Source organism: Schistocerca piceifrons, chromosome 3 (assembly GCF_021461385.2).
Source record: "Schistocerca piceifrons isolate TAMUIC-IGC-003096 chromosome 3, iqSchPice1.1, whole genome shotgun sequence".
NCBI lineage: Eukaryota > Metazoa > Arthropoda > Insecta > Orthoptera > Acrididae > Schistocerca > Schistocerca piceifrons.
This window is the reverse complement of record NC_060140.1, coordinates 57,724,314-57,745,151: the sequence shown is the minus strand read 5'-3', so window position 1 is coordinate 57,745,151 and position 20,838 is coordinate 57,724,314.

Genomic DNA, 20,838 nt, shown 5'->3' with positions numbered 1-20,838 from the left:
CAGTGTTGTTATAAGTAGTTCCGTTATTTGTCGTCGAAATGCAAGTGTATACAAGAAGTAATTAAAACACAGAGGAAAAGAATACCTCGCGGCAGAGCTCGGGCAGATGCAGCTACAAAGACTTTCGATATTAGAACCGCGCAGTAACAGTACATGAAAAGTGGTGTAACAAGTTTATATGTTACCGTTGTTAACAAATTTCATTATAGTATAATAAGAGTCAATGGAAGAGTAAGTGACGTTAGAAGTACACTGAAGCTCCTAAGAAACTGGTATAGGCGTGCGTATTCAAGTACACACATATGTAAAAAGGCAGAATACATCACTGCAGTCGACAACGCCTGTCTAACGCATTGTTAGATCCGTTACTGCTGCTGCAATGGCAGGTTATCAGGATTTAAGTGAGTTTGAACGTGTTGTTGCAGTCGGTGCACAGCATCTCCGATGTAGCGGTGAAGTGGGGATTTTCCCGAACGAGAATTTCACGAGTGTACCGAAAATACCAGGAATCCGGTAAAACATCAAATGTCCGCCATCACTGCTGGCGGAAAAAGAATATGCAGAACGGGACAGACGACGAATGGAAATAATCGTTCAACATGACAGATGAGCAGTCGTACTGCAAATTGCCACAGATTTCAGTGCTGGGCCATCAATAAGTCAGCGTGAGAACCTTTGAGCGAAACATCATCGATATGGGATTTCGGAACCTAAGTGTGGTGTAACAGACGACAAGTGGTCTGTTGCATGTTCCTTCTATCGCCCCTGGCCTTGCACAAATTCTAATTAAATGATAAAATTGAGTTGCGGGTTAGGATTCGTTAGTTACGTGCATAAATACTGCGGAAGTATTTGGTTTTTATATGTGCAGATAATTCAAACACCGAGCCTCTAACCGGCGAGGACTTTCGTTGACGCGGCAGGTAGCGGGCCGCCATGTAGCAAACACAGTGAGGCTGTTGACGTCGCTCCATGGAGGTCCAGAGTCCCAGCGGCCGGATATTCCGAGGCGGCTGTTGGACTTCGGAGGAAAATAACGAAGAATGTATGATGGGGAACTTTGTGTATAACAGCGAAAGTAGGAAGAAGCAATTATAACGGCCGGTAACGTAGTAGGCTGTACCTCAAGAGTCGACTATACATTGGTATCAGAAATAAATCGCTGTAACTATTGTAAAAAAGGAGTTCAGAATAAGAGTTATTACGAGAAGCAGTCAGACAGCGTCAGTTACTGGTGAATGATCGCCATAGGCGACATTTTCTTCACCAGCTGCGCCGTCCTTCCTTTCACTCGGCGAATTTAGTCAACATTAAGACAGAGCCGAACTACGCAAATAATAAAACTCATCAGTGGGGCGGGGACAGCGCAATAAGGCCCACTCGTGCACCGTTGATGACTGCACGACACAAGGCTTTATGCCTCGCCTGCCCCCGTCAGCACCGACATTGGACTGTTGATGACTGTAAGCATGTTGCCTGGTCGATCGAATCACCTTCAAACTTGTATCGAGGGGGGTGGACGTATTGGGGTATAGAGATGACCTCATGAGTCGATGGACTCTGCAGGTCAGTAGGGGACTATTCAAACTGGTGGAGGCTCTGTAATAGCGTGAGACGTGTGCAGTTGGAGTGATGTGGGATCCCTGATACGTCTAGATACGACTCTGACTGGTGACGTGTGCGTAAGCATCCTGTCTGGTCACCTGCATCCATTCATGTCGATTGTGCATTCCGACGAACTTGGGCAATTCCAGCAGGACAGTGCGACACCCCACACGACCAGAACCGCTACAGAGTGGCTCCAGGAACACTCCTCTGAGTTTAAACACTTCCACTGGTCACCAGACTCCACAGAAATGAACATTATTGAGCCCATCTGGGATGCCTTGTAACGTGTTGTTCAAAAGAGATCTCCATCCCCTTGTACTCTTACTGATTTATGAACAGCCCTGCAGGATTCATGGTGTTAATTTCCTCCAGCACTATTTCAGACATCAGTCGAGTCCATGTCACTTCGTGTTGCGTCACTTCCGCGTACTCGCTGGTGCCCTACACAATATTAGGCAGTTGTACCAGTTTCTTTGACTCTTCAGTGTGTATAACACTTTCGCAACCACATTTCGTGAAACAGTTGTATAAAATCAGAAGAATATAAATGTGAAGCGTAAAAAGTCAGTATTTCATGACAGAGAAGTGTAATGCAGAACAGAAAGAGAGAAAACGAGATACTGTAAGTAATGTAAGATGATGAGGAACTGTAAGTAAACAGCAACACAAACTATACGGAAACAACCAGTACTGCAATGCAGCCTTCTCGTCTGTACTGGGCAGCTAAACTGTTGTACGAGCATAGCGCGGCGTGGCTTGTGTTGAACCAAGACAGTTGGCTAGGCAAGCTAGTAGGATGGCCTGAGACATCGTTCACCAGACGAGATGGAATCGAAGATATGACATCATTTTGTGCGTTTTAGACGGTTCCTGGGAAGATATATAATCAGATTTGTGTTGTGGATTTCAGTGGTATTATCTAATAGAATACCATGTCGCTTGTGTGTCTAGCATGCGCTAGCATGGATAGAAGTTTCCATTTCTCGTAAATATTTCATCGTTCCTCGTGCACGTTCTGGATATGGTGTTGGTCAAACATGTCACGTTAACTGTGTGTCAGTAACGCATGTGAAGGTTTAACTGAACAGAATCAGTCACCACAGCAGAAATAGGTTCCCCTGTCCGGCGCAGATAGAAGATTTAGCGGAAACGGAGGACACATAAAGCACATATGAACACACTTGGGCGGACGACACAGCATAGAAGGGTTCCGTCACCGCCGCTCTTCAGTACCTGGCTGATTTTTGCAATGTCACGCCAAGTGTGTGCGGAAGGGAGAGATGATCAACTTTCAATTACTTTTGTCATTGCAGGTATCGTCTCAGATTAATTATTTGATTTACGTTCTGTTACCTTATTCATGGCATTAATAATTAGACTCTTTCCTCGAGTGGAGCTTCCTCTAGGCCGACGCGTTCTTCAGCCAATCAGTCAGGCATCACGTTAGCTTGCTGACTCGTCTTACAAATGCTTTGCATTGCAATGTTCAGTTTATTGCTATGTGTGTAGTGACTCTGTAACTGCGTGCCAAGATGGTCATTGGCGTTTTCTTCCAAGTTCTCTTGTGTGAATCAGAATGCGGTTATTTTGGTCATTTTTCGGCCTAGTGGTTCGTACATTATTATGAATTTGTTACGCTGAGATATGTGATACGTTCATGGGCATTCTGGAGAGTAGTTAGTCTTTCTAATTTTGAGATTTCGTGACAGTGCTGTGGATAACGGCTCCTTAATCCATGCAGTTTCATATTCCATAAGAATTTACAATTGTAAAATTCAGTCTCGACGTGTTTTTATTTGAGTAACGGCAGGAAATTACGTTTGTGCAGGGCATGTGAGTATAATAAGGGGAATCGCCTGGACATTAGTTATATGGAATTACCTGTACGTTTAAGTCGTATAATTTATTCTGTTATTCAGGCTATTTCTGAGTATATATAAATGAAATGGTTCAACTGTGAGATTTCCCTTGTTTCTGAATGCTTCGGTCTTGTTACACAGAACAGTGAGTAACAGATATAAGAGTAAATCTTTCTATTGGTGACTGAGTACTATGTAATAAATATCATTACATCAGTATTTATATTTGCAGACTAAAACTTGAAGTCATTACATGTTTTTTGTTTTCAGAATGGTTAGCATCTTCAAGTCCGAGTGGCAAAAGCTAGCCATTAATGCTAATTCCCCCATGGGCAGCAGGTCAGGTATTGAATTATGAATGCGTGGACGCAAAACCGTTAGCCTATACCGACAGACGTAATCCACTTCGTGGTGTTGACGACTATACAGAACACATTATGTTGTAAAGTTTGTGACGAGTTTGTGGGAAGACTGTTCAATGCAAAGAATAAACAACGAACGCAGTGAAGTATGTATGTATTAAGGCACCACGTATAAAAAGACCTGCAGTTTTATACCTGCAGAGTATAACCTGTAGTCTCACTCTCGGACTCCGAAGACTTCCATCATAAGAAGTCACCCTCATTCTGCCAACGGCCTTGTCAAAGATGGCGGAGGAGCGAACAGATGTTCAGGGCACTCCCTTTACCTATGGAGGGAAACTGCACCTAAAGGTGGAAGGATCAGTAATGATCAACGGCAAGAGGTTACAGAAGGCAATGGAAACCACTGCATTAAAGACACGTAACATCTATCCAGAGGACATGTGTTCTGCAATTGAGAAAGTGTCATTCTCTCCATTGGAAAAATATTCCACAATAGTCCCAAATTAGGATCTCTGCGAGGAGACTGCAAAGGGGGAGGTGACCATGATAAAAAGAATTGAACAATCAACGAGAGTATAACGATCTACAAGCTGGGGCATGGAATCTCAGAAGCTCGAGTAGAAAATCTCAAAACGGAAATGCAAGGGTTCAATCTAGATATAGCAGGGGTCAGTGAAGTGAAATGAAAAGAAGACCAGGATTTCGAGTCATGTTATAGGGTAATATCAACAGCAGCAGAAAATGGTATAACAGGAGTCGGATTCGTTATGAATAGGAAGGTAGGGCAGGGAGTGTGTTACTGTCAAAATTAGGTAAAAAAAATGAGTGTTAAACCTTGTGGGACTTAACTGCTAAGGTCATCAGCCCCTAAGCCTACACACTACTTAACCTAAATTATCCTAAGGACAAACACACACACCCATGCTCGAGGGAGGACTCGAACCTCCACCGGGACCAGCCGCACGGTTCATGACTGCAGCGCCTTAGACCGCTCGGATACAAAATTGGGTGGTAAAGTTGTTCTCACCAGAATCGACAGCAAGACAACACCGACAACTATAGTTCAGGTATACACACCGACGTCGAAGGCTGAAGATGAAGAGAGAGAGAAATTACATGAAGATGATGAAAGAATGTCTTAGTACGTAAAGGGAGATGAGAATCTGTTATCATGGGGTACCCCAACGCTGTTGTAGAGGACGGAGTAGAAGAAAAGGTTACACGAGCATATGGGCCTGGGACAATGAATGAGAGAGGAGAAAGACTAATTGATTTCTGCAGTTAGTAATAGCGAATACTCAGTTCATGAATCACAAGAATAGGAGGTATACTTGGAAAAGACCGGCTGATACGGGAAGGTATCAGATTACATCATGGTCAAACAGGGATTCCGAAATCAGATACTAGATCGTAAGGCGTACCCAGGAGCAGATATAGACTCAGATAACAATATACACTCCTGGAAATTGAAATAAGAACACCGTGAATTCATTGTTGCAGGAAGGGGAAACTTTATTGACACATTCCTGGGGTCAGATACATAACATGATCACACTGACAGAGCCACAGGCACATAGACACAGGCAACAGAGCATGCACAATGTCGGCACTAGTACAGTGTATATCCACCTTTCGCAGCAATGCAGGCTGCTATTCTCCCATGGAGACGATCGTAGAGATGCTGGATGTAGTCCTGTGGAACGGCTTGCCATGCCATTTCCACCTGGCGCCTCAGTTGGACCAGCGTTCGTGCTGGACGTGCAGACCGCGTGAGACGACGCTTCATCCAGTCCCAAACATGCTCAATGGGGGACAGATCTGGAGATCTTGCTGGCCAGGGTAGTTGACTTACACTTTCTAGAGCACGTTGGGTGGCACGGGATACATGCGGACGTGCATTGTCCTGTTGGAACAGCAAGTTCCCTTGCCGGTCTAGGAATGGTAGAACGATGGGTTCGATGACGGTTTGGATGTACCGTGCACTATTCAGTGTCCCCTCGACGATCACCAGTGGTGTACGGCCAGTGTAGGAGATCGCTCCCCACACCATGATGCCGGGTGTTGGCCCTGTGTGCCTCGGTCGTATGCAGTCCTGATTGTGGCGCTCACCTGCACGGCGCCAAACACGCATACGACCATCATTGGCACCAAGGCAGAAGCGACTCTCATCGCTGAAGACGACACATCTCCATTCGTCCCTCCATTCACGCCTGTAGCGACACCACTGGAGGCGGGCTGCACGATGTTGGGGCGTGAGTGGAAGACGGCCTAACGGTGTGCGGGACCGTAGCCCAGCTTCATGGAGACGGTTGCGAATGGTCCTCACCGATACCCCAGGAGCAACAGTGTCCCTAATTTGCTGGGAAGTGGCGGTGCGGTCCCCTACGGCACTGCGTAGGATCCTACGGTCTTGGCGTGCATCCGTGTGTCGCTGCGGTCCGGTCCCAGGTCGACGGGCACGTGCACCTTCCGCCGACCACTGGCGACAACATCGATGTACTGTGGAGACCTCACGCCCCACGTGTTGAGCAATTCGGCGGTACGTCCACCCGGCCTCCCGCATGCCCACTATACGCCCTCGCTCAAAGTCCGTCAACTGCACATACGGTTCACGTCCACGCTGTCGCAGCATGCTACCAGTGTTAAAGACTGCGATGAAGCTCCGTATGCCACGGCAAACTGGCTGACACTGACGGCGGCGGTGCACAAATGCTGCGCAGCTAGCGCCATTCGACGGCCAACACCGCGGTTCCTGGTGTGTCCGCTGTGCCGTGCGTGTGATCATTGCTTGTACAGCCCTCTCGCAGTGTCCGGAGCAAGTATGGTGGGTCTAACACACCGGTGTCAATGTGTTCTTTTTTCCATTTCCAGGAGTGTAGTAGTGATGAAGTTTAAGACATTAGCCAGGAGAAATCAAAAAAGTGGGATACGGAAGTACTAATGAACAACGAGATCCGCTTGAAGTTCTCTAAGTCTATAGCTACAGCAATAAAGAATAGCTCAGAAGGCAGTACAGTTGAAGGGGAATGGACATCTCTAGATACCGCCATCACCAATGTCGGGAAGAAACCTAGATATAAAGAAGGTAACTGTGAAGAAACCATGGGTAACTGAAGAATTACTTCAGTTGATCGATGAAAAGAGGAAGTACAAAATGTTCCTGGAAACTCATGAATACAGAAATGCAAGTGGCTGAGGAATGAAATAAATAGGAAGTGCAGGGAAGCTAAGAAGAGATGGCCACAGGAAAAATGTGAAGAAATGATTGTCGGAAGGTCAGACTCAGCATACAGGAAAGTCAAGACAAGCTTCCGTGACATTTAAAGTAAGGGTGATAACATTAGTAGTGCAACAGGAACTCCACTGTTAAATGCAGAGGAGAGCGGATATGTGGAAATAATCCATTAAAAGCCTCTATGAGCAGGAAGATTTGTCTGGTGTGGTAGAAGAAGAAACAGGAGTCGATCTAGAAGAGATAGAGAATAGAGTATTAGAATCAGAATTTAAGGAGCTGTGGAGGACTTTAGATCAAATAAGGCAGAAGGCACAGATAACATTCCATCAGAGTTTCTAATATCATTGAGGTTAGTGGCAACAAAATGAGTATTCACGCTGGTGTGTTGAATGTATGAGTCTGGCGACACACCATCTGGTTTTCGGAGAAACGTCTTCCACACAGTTCCGAAGACTCCAAGAGCTGACAAGTGCGAAAACTATCGCACAATCAGCTTAACGGTTCATGCATCCAAGATGCTGTCAACTATAATACACAGATAATAGAAAAGAAAGCTGAGGATGTGTTCGATGACTATCAGGTTGGGTTTCGAAAAGATAAAGGCGCCAGGGACGCAATTCTGACGTTGCGGCTGGTAATTTATATAGATGATATGCCCTCTCGTATTGCGAGTAACTCTAAAATATTTCTGTTTGCTGATGACACTAGCTTGGTAGTAAAGGATGTTGTGTGCAACATTCGCTCGGATTCAAATAGTGCATTTCATGACGTAAATTCATGATTTGTAGAAGATGAACTAAAGCTAATACAGTTTTTACAGTTTGTAAAACAAAATTCAACAATACCTAACGTTTTAAAGTCACGAAATGGGCATATGATTAGTGAAACTGAATAGTTCAAAGTTCTAGGTGTTAAGATAGATAGTAAACTTCCGTGGAAAGCCCACGTTCAGGATCTTGTTCAAAGAGTTAATGGTGCCATCTTTACTATTCTGAGTGATCGGCCGGTGTGGCCGAGCGGTTTTAGGCGCTTCAGTCTGGAACCACGCGACCGCAACGGCCGCAGGTTCGAATCCTGCCTCGGGCATGGATGTGTGTGATGTCCTTAGGTTAGTTAGGTTTAAGTAGTTCTAAGTTCTAGGGGACTGATGACCTTAACTGTTAAGTCCCATGGTGCTCAGAGCCATTTTTGATCTGAGTGATCGTTCGACAGGAAAATTAGTCTACTTAGCTGATTTTAATTCGCTTATGTCGTATGGTATTATATTTTGGCGTAACTCTTCTAAAAAGGTATGTTTGAGTCAGAAACTGGCGGTTCGGGCAATAAGTGGTATAAGTTCACGAACCTCTTGTCGACCCCTCTTCACGAGTCTGGGTATTTTGACATTGGCCTCTCAATTTATTTATTCCTTGGTGTCATTTCTTGTTAACAATATTAGCTTATTCCCAAGGATAAGCAGCTTTCACTCACTTAATACTAGGCAGAAATCAAACCTGCATTAGGATCAGATTTCATTGTGCAGAAAGGTGTGCAGTATACTGCTGCATCCATTTTCAATAAGCTACCTCTAGAATTCTAAATTCTTAGCAGTAATCCACGCACTTTCTAATCCAAACTGAAGAGATTCCTCATGGGTCACTCCTATTCCGTCGAGGAGTTGCTTCAAAAATTAAGCTGATTCTTGTTGTATTGTTGACAGCTTTTACTTAACCTTATGACGTTACTTTTTTCGGATTCGTAAATATATTATTTTTATCTGTTATTACTTTTACGTTTAATTGCTCCTCAATTTGGTCCTACGGAACTAGACGTGGAAATAAAAAAAAAAAAAAAAATAAAATAACTGAAGAAGTGTCAGTACACGTTGATAGGCTTTTTCGACCTGGAAAAAGTGTTCGACAATGTAAAATGTTGCAGGGGTAAGCTGTAGGGAGAGACGGGTAATATACAATACGTGCAGGAGCCAGGAGGGAATAATAAGAGTGGTCGACCAAGAACAAAATTTTCAGTTTAAAAAGGGTGTAAGACAGGGATGTGATCTTTCGCCACTTCTGTTCAATCTGTGCATCGAAGAAGCAGTGATAGAAAAAAAGAAAGGTTCGGAAGCGGTATTAAGATTCAAGGTGAAAGAATATCAGTAATACGATTCGCTGATGACATTGCTGTCCTGAGTGAAAGTGAAGAAGTATTACATGATCTGCTGAACGGAATGGGTACAACATATGGACTGAGAGTAAATCGAAGAAAGACGGAAGTAACGAGAAGTAGCAGAAATGAGAACAGCGAGAAACTTAACATCAGGATTGATGGTCACGAAGTAGAAGTAGTTAAGCAATTCAGATAACTAGGCAGTAAAGTAGCCAATGACGGACAGAGCAAGGAGGACAACAAAATCAGACTAGTATTGGCAAAAAGGGCATTTCTGGCCAAGAGAAATCTACTATTATCCAACATAGGCCTTAATTTGAGGAAGAAAATACTGAGAATGTACGTCTGGAATACAGCACTGTATGATAGTGAAACATGTGGGAAAACCGGAACAGAAGAGAATCGAAGCATTTGAGATGTGGTGCTACAGACGAATGTTGAAAATTAGGTGGTCTGATGAGGTGGGGAATGAGGAGGCATTGTAGAGAATCGGAGAGAAAAGAATATGTGGAAAACATTGATAAGTAGAAACTTTGGATATTTGAGGTAAAGTCTTATGGGACCAAACTGCTGTGGTCATCGGTCCCTACGCCTACACACTACTAAATCTTACTTAAACTCACTTACGCTATGGACAACACACACACCCATGCCCGAGGGAGGACTCGAACCTCCGATGGGAGGAGCCGCATGGACCGTGACAAGACGGCTTGAGCACGTGGCTTCCCCGCGCGGGGGTAAGTAGAAGGGGCGGGATGATAGGACATCTTTTAACGCATCAGGGAATGACATCCTTGGTACTAGAGGGAGCTGTAGAGGGCAAAAATTGCAGAGGAAGACATAGACTGGAATACACCCAGAAAAGAATTGAGGGCGTAGGTTGCAAGTGCTACTCTGAGATGAAAAGGTTGACGCAGGAGAGGAGAGGAGTAGGTGGCGAGCAGCATCAAAACTGTCAGAAGACTGATGCTCCCCCACCCCTTCTCCAAACACATCTATGTAATAAGAGCATTTTCCTTTTTTTGGATATTATTAAACAATGATGAAGATTTATCTCGCGCTTGTTCATCACAAACACTCTACTTTTGCGGCTTATATCTTTCTTGTTAAAAAGGGACATCCCGCGTAAAGACTGATCTCCCTGAGATCAGGGTTGAGTAGATCAATGTTTAATCTAGCAAGATGGTGCCACAGTACAGAACACAATGTTGAGATGTCCAGGCAATCCAGCACATGTTTCAGTTTCCAGACCCCTGTATTGCAGAAGACCACCATCAAGCGACAGAAAATGGACTGGAAGTGGCCAAATTCTGGCCAAAGACTATAGACATGTTAATTGTGCACCTATGTACATTTCTGAAAGGAGGAGAAAAAGAATACAATGGTTCACTAAATTATGGACGTAGACGTACCGATCATCGCGTGAAATTTCCATCACATGCTAGTATTTTGCCATCGTTCTTCTGGCAGTTATTCAATTATGTTCAAAGTGATGCTGCAGCAACAAAAATGGGTTGGAAAGGATCTTAACAAGCCTGAAAAGAACTTACAGTAAGTGTCAAAAATTATGTACAACTCGCCAAACTGCACGTTCGGTAAACTGTTTCTAGTACCATATTTACTCTTCTGAGATGCAAATCATTATCAAGCCGTTTCCGCGAAATTGCGAGCTATGAGAAAATTATCCAGAAAACATGAAACCAAACGATTTTGTGTTAACCTTATGTTATGCTTACTTATTTCTTGTCTATATGTGCCAAAGTATACAAATGTTCCGAGGTATGTAAGTATCAGAACTTTACTGATCTATATATGACTCGTTTTATATAAGCATCAAACCTGCTGTAGCAGGAAGAAGAAGGGAATCAGCGGGAAAATGTTCCTGTCGGAGCACAAAAGACGAATATTTTCCTCTTTTAAAAATTATGTCAAGAAAGTAGTGAACCAATTGCCTCGGTCCTCATTCCGTCTTTCTTCCCAAAAATTTTATCACTGGAATATTTTCGAGATTTTTTGTTCTGAAACACAGTAGCAGAGGGACGATGACGGTGGAGGAGAGAGGAGCCAGGGCAGGTGGGAGATAAGGAGAGGAGGTAGTGACTGTGGGAGAGAATAAATGGTACTGAAAGAGAGGGAGAGATGGATGAAGACAATAGCAGTGCTAGCCACGGTAGGTGGACATATTGATGGTCATTGAGTGGCAGTGGCAATAAAAGAGAAAGTGAGATTGATGGAGACAGAAGCAGTGGGAGGAACAGAAAGGACACTGTTGAATTGAAAAAGAGAGATGACTGGAGACCATACATAGGTTTGGAAGATCTGGAACCACCCACACTGGTAGGTAAATGTATAGGGAAGGACGCATTTTGGACCGAAATTTTAAACATATGTGTATGGTGGTAAAAATAAGTTAGACGCCCCAGAATTTTTGAGGAGCGGACGTATGGCGGAAACATTGGCAGTGGGAAAGAAAGACAAAAGGAGACAGTGTAAGTGAGAGAGCAGGCAGCGGCAGTTGTATATACTGTGTATTCAGGAGTGAGTGTAAATGAGAGAAAGGAGACCGTGACAGTGTGAGACAAAGGCAGAAAGAGCCAATGTAACTAAGATGGAGACATTGTCAACGGAAGAGAAAGAAAGAAGTGTCAAAAGTGGCAGCAAAGGAGATGAGCTACATCATGTCTGCCAATCTTCAAATCGGAGGCCCGTTGACGGGGTGGTGGGGGGGTGGGGAGGAAAGGGGGGGGGGGGGAGGTCTCCGCTTCTGTAAATTTTCCCCAATCTCCCAATACCCAAGTCTTACAAAAAGTGCCTAATGCGCTCCCTATCCCCTTCCCATGTGTTAGAGATTCCTGATCTTAAGGAATATGCAGGCGGAACTACAAAGGCAGACTGGATAAAAGGGTTTACAATGTTCTGTGTTAAAACAACTGAATATGTGTGCATCCCAAAATTTTTGGTGAAGAGGGTGGATTTAGGATTTAGGCAGAGGGTTTCCCTCTCTTGCGTCAAGGTCTGTTAAAGACAAAATAACATATCCCTTTTTTCGTTCTCTGACAGGAGCAGTTTTCCGCTTGTGATTTTGTGTTTTCTTGTATTTAGAAGGCCTTACTGATTAATCCTTTGCATTCTAGTCAAATAATTAATATTATTCAGAGTCAGTAATCAACTACAGAGAAATTCAATATAAATTATCAGTCAGATCTGCTTAAATATTTATTATCAGTCAGATGTGCTTCCACGGTACTTTCTGTCAGATGTAATTGAATATTCCATATTAGTCAGAGAAAGCTTTCAACTTAGAATACAATGCTCTACTTATATAACTTCCAATTTCGAGCATATCTTTAAGTGTTATTAGGCTTTTGTACATCCCACTACAGTGCATTTCTTTATATTGTTTTTACTGTACGATTAGACTCTAATTCCCCTTGAAAAGATTTTAATGGATTTCGTTTGTCACTTTTCTCCTCAAACCGGCTAAAAGAGTTCCGTTTTTTGCCATTGACTATGGCAATATGAAGAGTTATAATATAATCATCATATATGTTGTTTATTGTTGTGGTCTTCAGTCCTGAGACTGGTTTGATGCTGCTCTCCATGCTACTCTATGCTATCCAAGTTTCTTCATCTCCCAGTACTTACTGCAACTTACATCCTTCTGAATCTGCTTAGTGTATTAATCTCTTGGTCTCCCTCTACGATTTTTACCCTCCACGCTGCCATCCAATGCTAAATTTGTGATCCCCTGATGCCTCAGAACATGTCCTACCAACCGGTCCCTTCTTCTTGTCAAGTTGTGCCACAAACTCCTCTTCTCCCCAATTCTATTCAATACCTCCACATCAGTTATGTGATCTACCCTTCTAATCTTCAGCATTCTTCTGTAGCACTACATTTCGAAAGCTACTATTCTCTTCTTGTCCAAACAATTTATCGTCTATGTTTCACTTCCATACACGGCTACACTCCATACAAATACTTTCAGAAACGACTTCCTGACACTTAAATCTATACTCGAATTTAAGAAATTTCTCTGCTTCAGAAACACTTTCCTTCCCATTGCTAGTCTACATTTTGTATCCTCTCTACATCGACCATCATCAGCTATTTTGCTCCCCAAATAGCAAAACTCCTTTACTACTTTAAGTGTCTCATTCCTAATGTAATTCCCTCAGCATCACCCGACTTAATTCGACAACATTCCATTATCCTCGTTTTGCTTTTGTTGATGTTCATCTTATATCCTCCTTTCAAGACACTGTCCATTCCGTTCAACTGCTCTCCCAAGTCCTTTGCTGTCTCTGACGGAATTAAACTGTCATCGGCGAACCCCAAAGTTTCTGTTTCTTCTCCATGGATTTTAGTACCTACACCAAATTTTTCTTTTGTTTCCTTTACTGCTTCCTCAATATACAGATTGAATAACATAGGGGAGAGGTTACAACCCTGTCTCACTCCCTCCCCAACCACTGCTTCCCTTTCGTGCCCCTCGCCTCTTATAACTGCCATCTGGTTTCTGTACAAATTGTAAATAGACTTTCGCTCCCTGTATTTTACCCTGCCACCTTTAGAATTTAAAAGAGTGTATTCCAGGCGACATTGTCAAAAGCTTTCTCTAAGCCTACAAATGCTAGAAACGTAGGTTTGCCTTTCCTTAATCTTTCTTCTAAGATAAGTTGTAAGGTCAGTATTGCCTCACGTGTTCCAACATTTCTACAGAATCCAAACTGATCTTCCCCGAGGTCGGCTTCTACCAGTTTTTCAATTCGTCTGTAAAGAATTCGTGATAGTATTTTGCAGCTGTGACTTATTAAACTGATAGTTCAGTAATTTTCACATCTGTCAACACCTGCTTTCTTTGGGATTGGAATTATTATATTCTTCTTGAAGCCTGAGGGTATTTCACCTGTCTCATACATCTTGCTCACCAGATGGTAGAGTTTTGACAGGAGTCGCTCTCACAAGGCCGTCAGTAGTTCTAATGGAATGTTGTCTACTCCTGGGGCCTTGTTTCGACTCAGGTCCCTCAGTGCTCTGTCAAATTCTTCACACTGTAATGTATCTCTCATTTCATCTTCATCTACATCCTCTTCTATTTCTATAATATTGTCCTCAAGTACATCGCCCTCGTATAGACCCTCTATATACTACTTCCACCTTTCTGCTTTCCCTTCTTTGATTAGAACTGGGTTTCCATCAAAGCTCTTGATATTCATACAAGTGGCTCTCTTTTCTCCAAAGGTCTCTTTAATTTTCCTGTAGGCAGTATCTATCTTGCCCCTAGTGAGATAAGCCTCTACATCCTTACATTTGTCCTCTAGCCATCCCTGCTTAGCCATTTTGTACTTTCTGTCGATCTCATTTTTGAGACGTTTGTATTCCTTTTTGCCTGTTTCATTTACTACATTTTTATATTTTCTCCTTTCATCAATTAAATTCAATATTTCTCCTGTTACCCAAGAATTTTTACTAGCCTTCGTCTTTTTACCCACTTGATCCTCTGCTACCTTCACTACTTCATCCCTCAGTGCTACCCATTCCTGCTCTGCAGAATTTTTTCCCCCATTCCTGTCAATTGTTTCCTTATGATCTCCATGAAACCCTGTACAACCTCTGGTTTAGTCAGTTTATTCAGGTCCCATCTCCTTAAATTCCCACCTTTTTGCAGTTTCTTCAGTTTTAATATACAGTTCATAACCAACAGATTGTGGTCAGAGTCCACATTTGCCCCTGGAAATGTCTTACAATTTAAAACCTGATTCTTAAATCTGTCTTATCATTATATAATCTATCTGATACCTACTAGTATCTCCAGGATTCTTCCAGGTATACAACCTTCTTTCATAATTCTTGAGCAAAATTCTTGAGCAAAATTCTACCAGGCGGCTTCCTCTTTCATTTCTTACCCCCAATCCATATTCACCTATTATGTTTCCTTCTCTCCCTTTTCCTACTCGCGAATTCCACTCACCCACGACTATTAAATTTTCGTCTCTGTTCACTACCTGAATAATTTCTTTTATTTCATGATACATTTCATCAATTCTTCATCATGTGCAGAGCAAGTTGGCATATAAACTTGTACTACTGTAGTAGGCATGAGCTTCGTGTCTATCTTAGGCACAATAATGCGTTCACTATGCTGTTTGTAGTAGCTTATCCGCACTACTATTTCTTTTTATTCATTATTAAACCTACTCCTGCATTACCTCTATGTCATTTTGTATTTATAACCCCGTATTCACCTGACCAAAAGTCTTGTTCCTCCTGCCACCGAACTTCACTAACTCCCACTATATCTAACTTTAACCTATCCATTTCCGTTTTTAAATTTTCTAACCTACCTGCCCGATTAAGGGATCTGAAATTCCACGCTCCGATCCGTAGAGCGCCAGTTTTCTTTCTACTGATAACAACGTCCTCCTGAGTAGTCCCCGCCCGGAGATCCGAATGGGGGACTATTTTACCTCCGGAATATTTTACCAAAGAGGACGCCATCCATCACTTAACCATACAGTGAAGCTGCATGCCCTCGGGAAAAATTACGGCTGTAGTTTCCCCTTGCTTTCAGCCGTTCGCAGTACCAGCTCAGCAAGGCCGTTGTGGTTAGTTTTACAAGGGCAGATCAGTCAATCATCCAGACTGTTGCCCCTGCAACTACTGAAAAGGCTGCTGCCCCTCTTCAGGAACCACACGTTTGTCTGGCCTCTCAACAGATACCCCTCCGTTGTGGTTGCACCTACGGTACGGCCATCTGAATGGCTGAGGCACGCAAGTCTCCCCACCAACGGCAAGGGCCATGGTTCATGGGGGGGGGGGGGGGGGGGAGGGGTTTGATCAAATATGTGTAACAAATACACGACTCTCTATAAATTACATAACGGGTTTCGTTTGGTTTTTCATAGGCAAATGAAGAGTGAGAAATGGGTAAATGTGGTAAGTAATTGAAAAGAGTGTTGTCTAGTTTTTCAGAAGAAGAGTATATTTTGTTTGAAGTAAACAAGGTAATTAAAAAAATTAATGATTTGATGAACAAATTTTGTCTAAAATTTCACTGCCAAAGCGAGAGATGAAAACAAACGAACATGGTACAGTTGACTAGCGGGAGGTTCAGCTTTGAAAAAAAAAAAATTTGATTGAAAATAATCCCGGTCATAATAAAGAATTAATTAGCTATTTGAGCCAAAACTATCAAAGCCAAACTAACAATAATAATGAGAAATGGAGGAATTATGTATTAAACTGACCACCGTAACGCCTAGTTTTCCATACAGACATTTAAGTTGCTGAAGGAAGTCTTTTATTTAAGAGAAGCTTAATTAGTGATTTGAGGGGAAGTTTAAAAAATACAATTACGTAATTTCGAACACTATTCATGTTTGCTTCAAATATTTATATAATATATTTTATGTCATACCTTTAGACATATGGTTTGATCAAAGCACTTCACCTCGTATTTTTTCAAAATCAGTCACACGTACAAAATTAAAATTTTACGGTGAACGATTTTTTTCTGGTCGGGACACATGGAGCATATGAGGTCATCACAAAGTTTTAACAGTAAAAATCTCCCATAATACGTGTTAGTTATAAGCCCAACAAAAAATGTGCTATAGGCACGACAGTTTATTTGAATAATGTGCAATATATGGTCTGACTCCGTAGCTCAGTGGTCAGTGCTTGTGACTGCTGCGTAGACACTGTTTCGATCCCAGCGATGCCAGGTATTTTTCATTGTCGAGAGTGCTGTAGCACCATGTTTTCACTCTCGTGATGAACATTGCGCAGTGACTTCGACGTCTAGGAAGATGGCAGTTGTCAGGAAAACTTTGTGCTGACCCCAAGTGCTTTTCTACCGCATGCGAATGACGTCGTTGTCAGAGAATGACACGGCTTTTCGTTACGAGTATTACTATATTTTGACTTACTTGCAGTATACATTCCTTGCTTATCTTCAGTAATTAATGTTAGTGATAAAAATTCTCTCAAGCTTCCAGCTGTGGCAAGTGGAATGAGCAGCAGTGACGTTACAGGTGGTAGCTTCGCTATACAGGGCATTCAGAAATCCTCGTTACAGATTTCTAGGACTTGTAGAGGGAAGTGATTACATAGTATTTCCAATAGGAGCCCATGCCCCAAATTTTACTGTTTCCGTTCTACTACGGTTTCAAGTAAGACGCGTAACGCGTCCACGTGTGCTGAGGGAAAGAGAAAAGTCACAGAGTTGCTTGTCCTGGCATGTAACAGGGTAGACACGATCACGCAAATATACTTATGTTCAGGAAAATCAGAACGCTTTGAACGACTAGAGATAGAACGTTGGTATTCACAGCACATTTACCCTGATATATTCTGCAGAAATGATTACCGTTTCAGTAACCTGTTGCCTAGCAGGCACAGTAACCTCCATGGGCCCAGTATAACTTGTTCCATGATTGAAGGCATCGATGCGCACTCGGCGCCGATGGCGTCCTGTGGTATAGCCGTCCATACTGCATTCACCTGTGGTGGTTGCATTGGGTCACACCGCTGCACCCGTGGTTTCACCACATCCTACACATTTTCGTTTGGAGACAAGAATGGCGATGTGGCGAGCCAGGGGAAGAGACTGAAATCCTGTGACACTATTAGGGTACGTCTGGATCCAGCAACGTGTGGTCGTGCATTGTCTTGCTCAAAAATAGCGTCTGGGATCCTGTGCAGGACTGGTGTGGTACGGCTCACAGAATGTCACTCACGTGGGTCACATTGATCACATTGCCATGGATTCGCTTACACTGTGATTTGTGGTTGTACCAAATTGCATCCTAAAACATAAGGCCTTGAGCTGGGGCTATGTGTCGTACGCGATTGCGGTGACTGTGACGGTGGGCCCCCTTTCTGCAGCGAATGAAAATGCGGCCATCAATTCCAATCAAAACAGGAGTTGGATTCGTCCGAAAATACTGTCCGATGCCATTCCTGTCCGCAATGACGTCGTTACACAAGCCATTGTCGTCTAGAATGTTTCTACGCATTTTTCAAAGGTAGGCGGAGAAGTGGACGACGAGCACGTTACTCTTGTCGTAATAAAAGGCTAAGGACTGTCACGTTTAATAATGTATGATGTGTTACTCTGTTCCACTGTTGCGACAGAGTTGATCAGGACGCAGATTTGTCCTGCAATTCCATTCGGATGAGATATCGATCTTCTAGGGGATGGTGTGGTTGGTGCGGCTCGGCCCACTTCGTGTTGTTCTACGGCCTTCCGTGAACCATTATGCACGCACGTGTTCTACTGCCAAAACACTTTCCCCACACACGCAGCAATTTTGCGGATGGAACCGTCACATTCTCTCATCTCAATAACGCGCCTACTTTCAAACCGACTGACTGGACGGTACGGTTCGCACATACCTCTGCGAGGCATCCCGCACGCCTGCTCAAGTCACACTGATCCATTACCTTCGCCTTATAGCGACCATGAGACCCGCAGGCACATTTTGTCGGCAGATGGTACTACGCCGCTATATCGATGTTTAACTTAAACCCGCTGGCCAACGTGCTTCAAATGCCAATCATTTCTGGACAACATATTAATGTACATGTCCTGTGAATGTGAACGTCCTATCTCAAGTTGTTTAAGGAGTTCTGTTTTTTTTCTGAACATGAGTGTAAAACGCCTGTAACAAAGTTGTCTTCGCCGCATCAAGCCGCTGTTATAATGTATCATTACTGTTCTCTACGTACAGTGTGCTGGGTTCTTATTTGTTTTGGAATGATGTAAACATGTCATGTCTAAGTGTTGATACAAATAAATGTTGTTAAGTGATAAAGGGACGTTTCGTTATGTTTACTTTCGATTTTTGTTACCCAATAACTGTACTGCGTCACGCCTCATTTAATTCCTCAGGCGTAAGTAAGCATAAGTGTACAGTTAAACATCTGAGTTTAAACAGTTGTAGAACGGAAATGATAAGTTCTTGGACATGGGTTCCTACTCAAAATATTACATACTGACGCCCCTCTACAAGTTCCAGGAGTTTGTAACGAGAATTTCCGAACAACATGTTTACAGACGACAGCAACAGCCATAAGACGGTCACCCCTTTACAGTGTCCCAGGAGCTCTCGGCCACAAGTTCTTGGGTATTAAATTACTTGCTGCGGCTGGAAGCTCAAGAGAATTTTATCAGTATATATCATTATGGAACAATGCAATCGTGTACAAGTATTGTTAGTAATTGAAGTAACGTCACAAGCGTGATCCAGATTTCCTCACTGAAGAAATGTTTACGTCTCTGAAAACAATCAGACTGTTCACGCCTGCAACACCCACTGAAGTTTCGATTCTCTTCCTAAGCAAAATATTTTTGTTTGTGATATGCTTTAATATACAACATGTTACCATTTCCAACATACATCGTTGTAGTAATGGTGGAAAGCTGGCATAAAGGAAACTGGAGATAAGAAAGGACACATTTATTTGAGCATCAAAAATATACACACCTCTGTAACACAAAGAGCTAATTAGTTTTCGCTGTAGTACAATCTGATATATTTCTAGTTCAATTCTTTACAGACAAAATGCTGACTCCAATAATATTTTAGAAAGTCTCTACAGTTCTACAACATTCAGTTATCACACTACAAGTTACGTAAGCGATCAGGTACTAGACACAGAAACACCAAAAGCATTTGAGATTCACCTCCCGACTGCCTGTCCTTAAATTTATGTTCACTTTGCACATTCACCTACGCACACACGAATACAGAACCATTTTCACATTAACAGTTTTCTTAAAACGCCACGTCCGTTTGGGCTAGACGCTTTCCGACATTTCATTCCTTACGTCAGTTACGAGGTGTGATTACCGTACAAGATTAAGCACGCTCATAGAAAATTATTTAGATGTTTCACTGTCGCATATGCTGCCACAACTGTAGGCAGTCTCATGTTATCTCAGTTCATTAGCGTGCACAATATTCACTTTATTCATATGCGTCACATGATGATTTCATTAGACATTCCGCCATGTACCAGCCCTGTAGTGCACCATAATTTTCATTACAACTAATTATGTGGTCGTAAGTCTAAAATCATTTGTGTTATAGTAATACCATAGTAGTGGACACTTTGAAGACCTTACAGCGGAAAAACCGAAGGTACATAAACGTTCGTATTCATACTTGATGATCAACACCAGAAACAATATCTTCCTTCATTCTCCTGCGCGAAGGTACATGTTGAGCTATTCATAGTTCTAAAATTGTGTTACGGTTCACCTTTAAACATGAATCATTTTAAATTCCAAAACATCATCTGGGATCTGGTAGAACTTTACCTAACGGAATATTGCGCATGATACACCTGTATATCTGATGAAAATCAAATCAAAATGGCTATTCAAATGTTATAATTTGACTTTCATGTCACATAAAAATAATTAATGGTATGAAAGACTTTTGTCACGTAACTTCCCAGATCGACATACCCTAGATGGCGAGGTAGTATGTCTCGCAACAGGTAGCATACCAACCCATCTACATTTGCATATCACGAGTCTTTTAAACGTATCATTCTTAAAAATGTGCAGCAGGGAATACAGAACTCTAGCTAATTATTTCCGCAGTATTTTTAC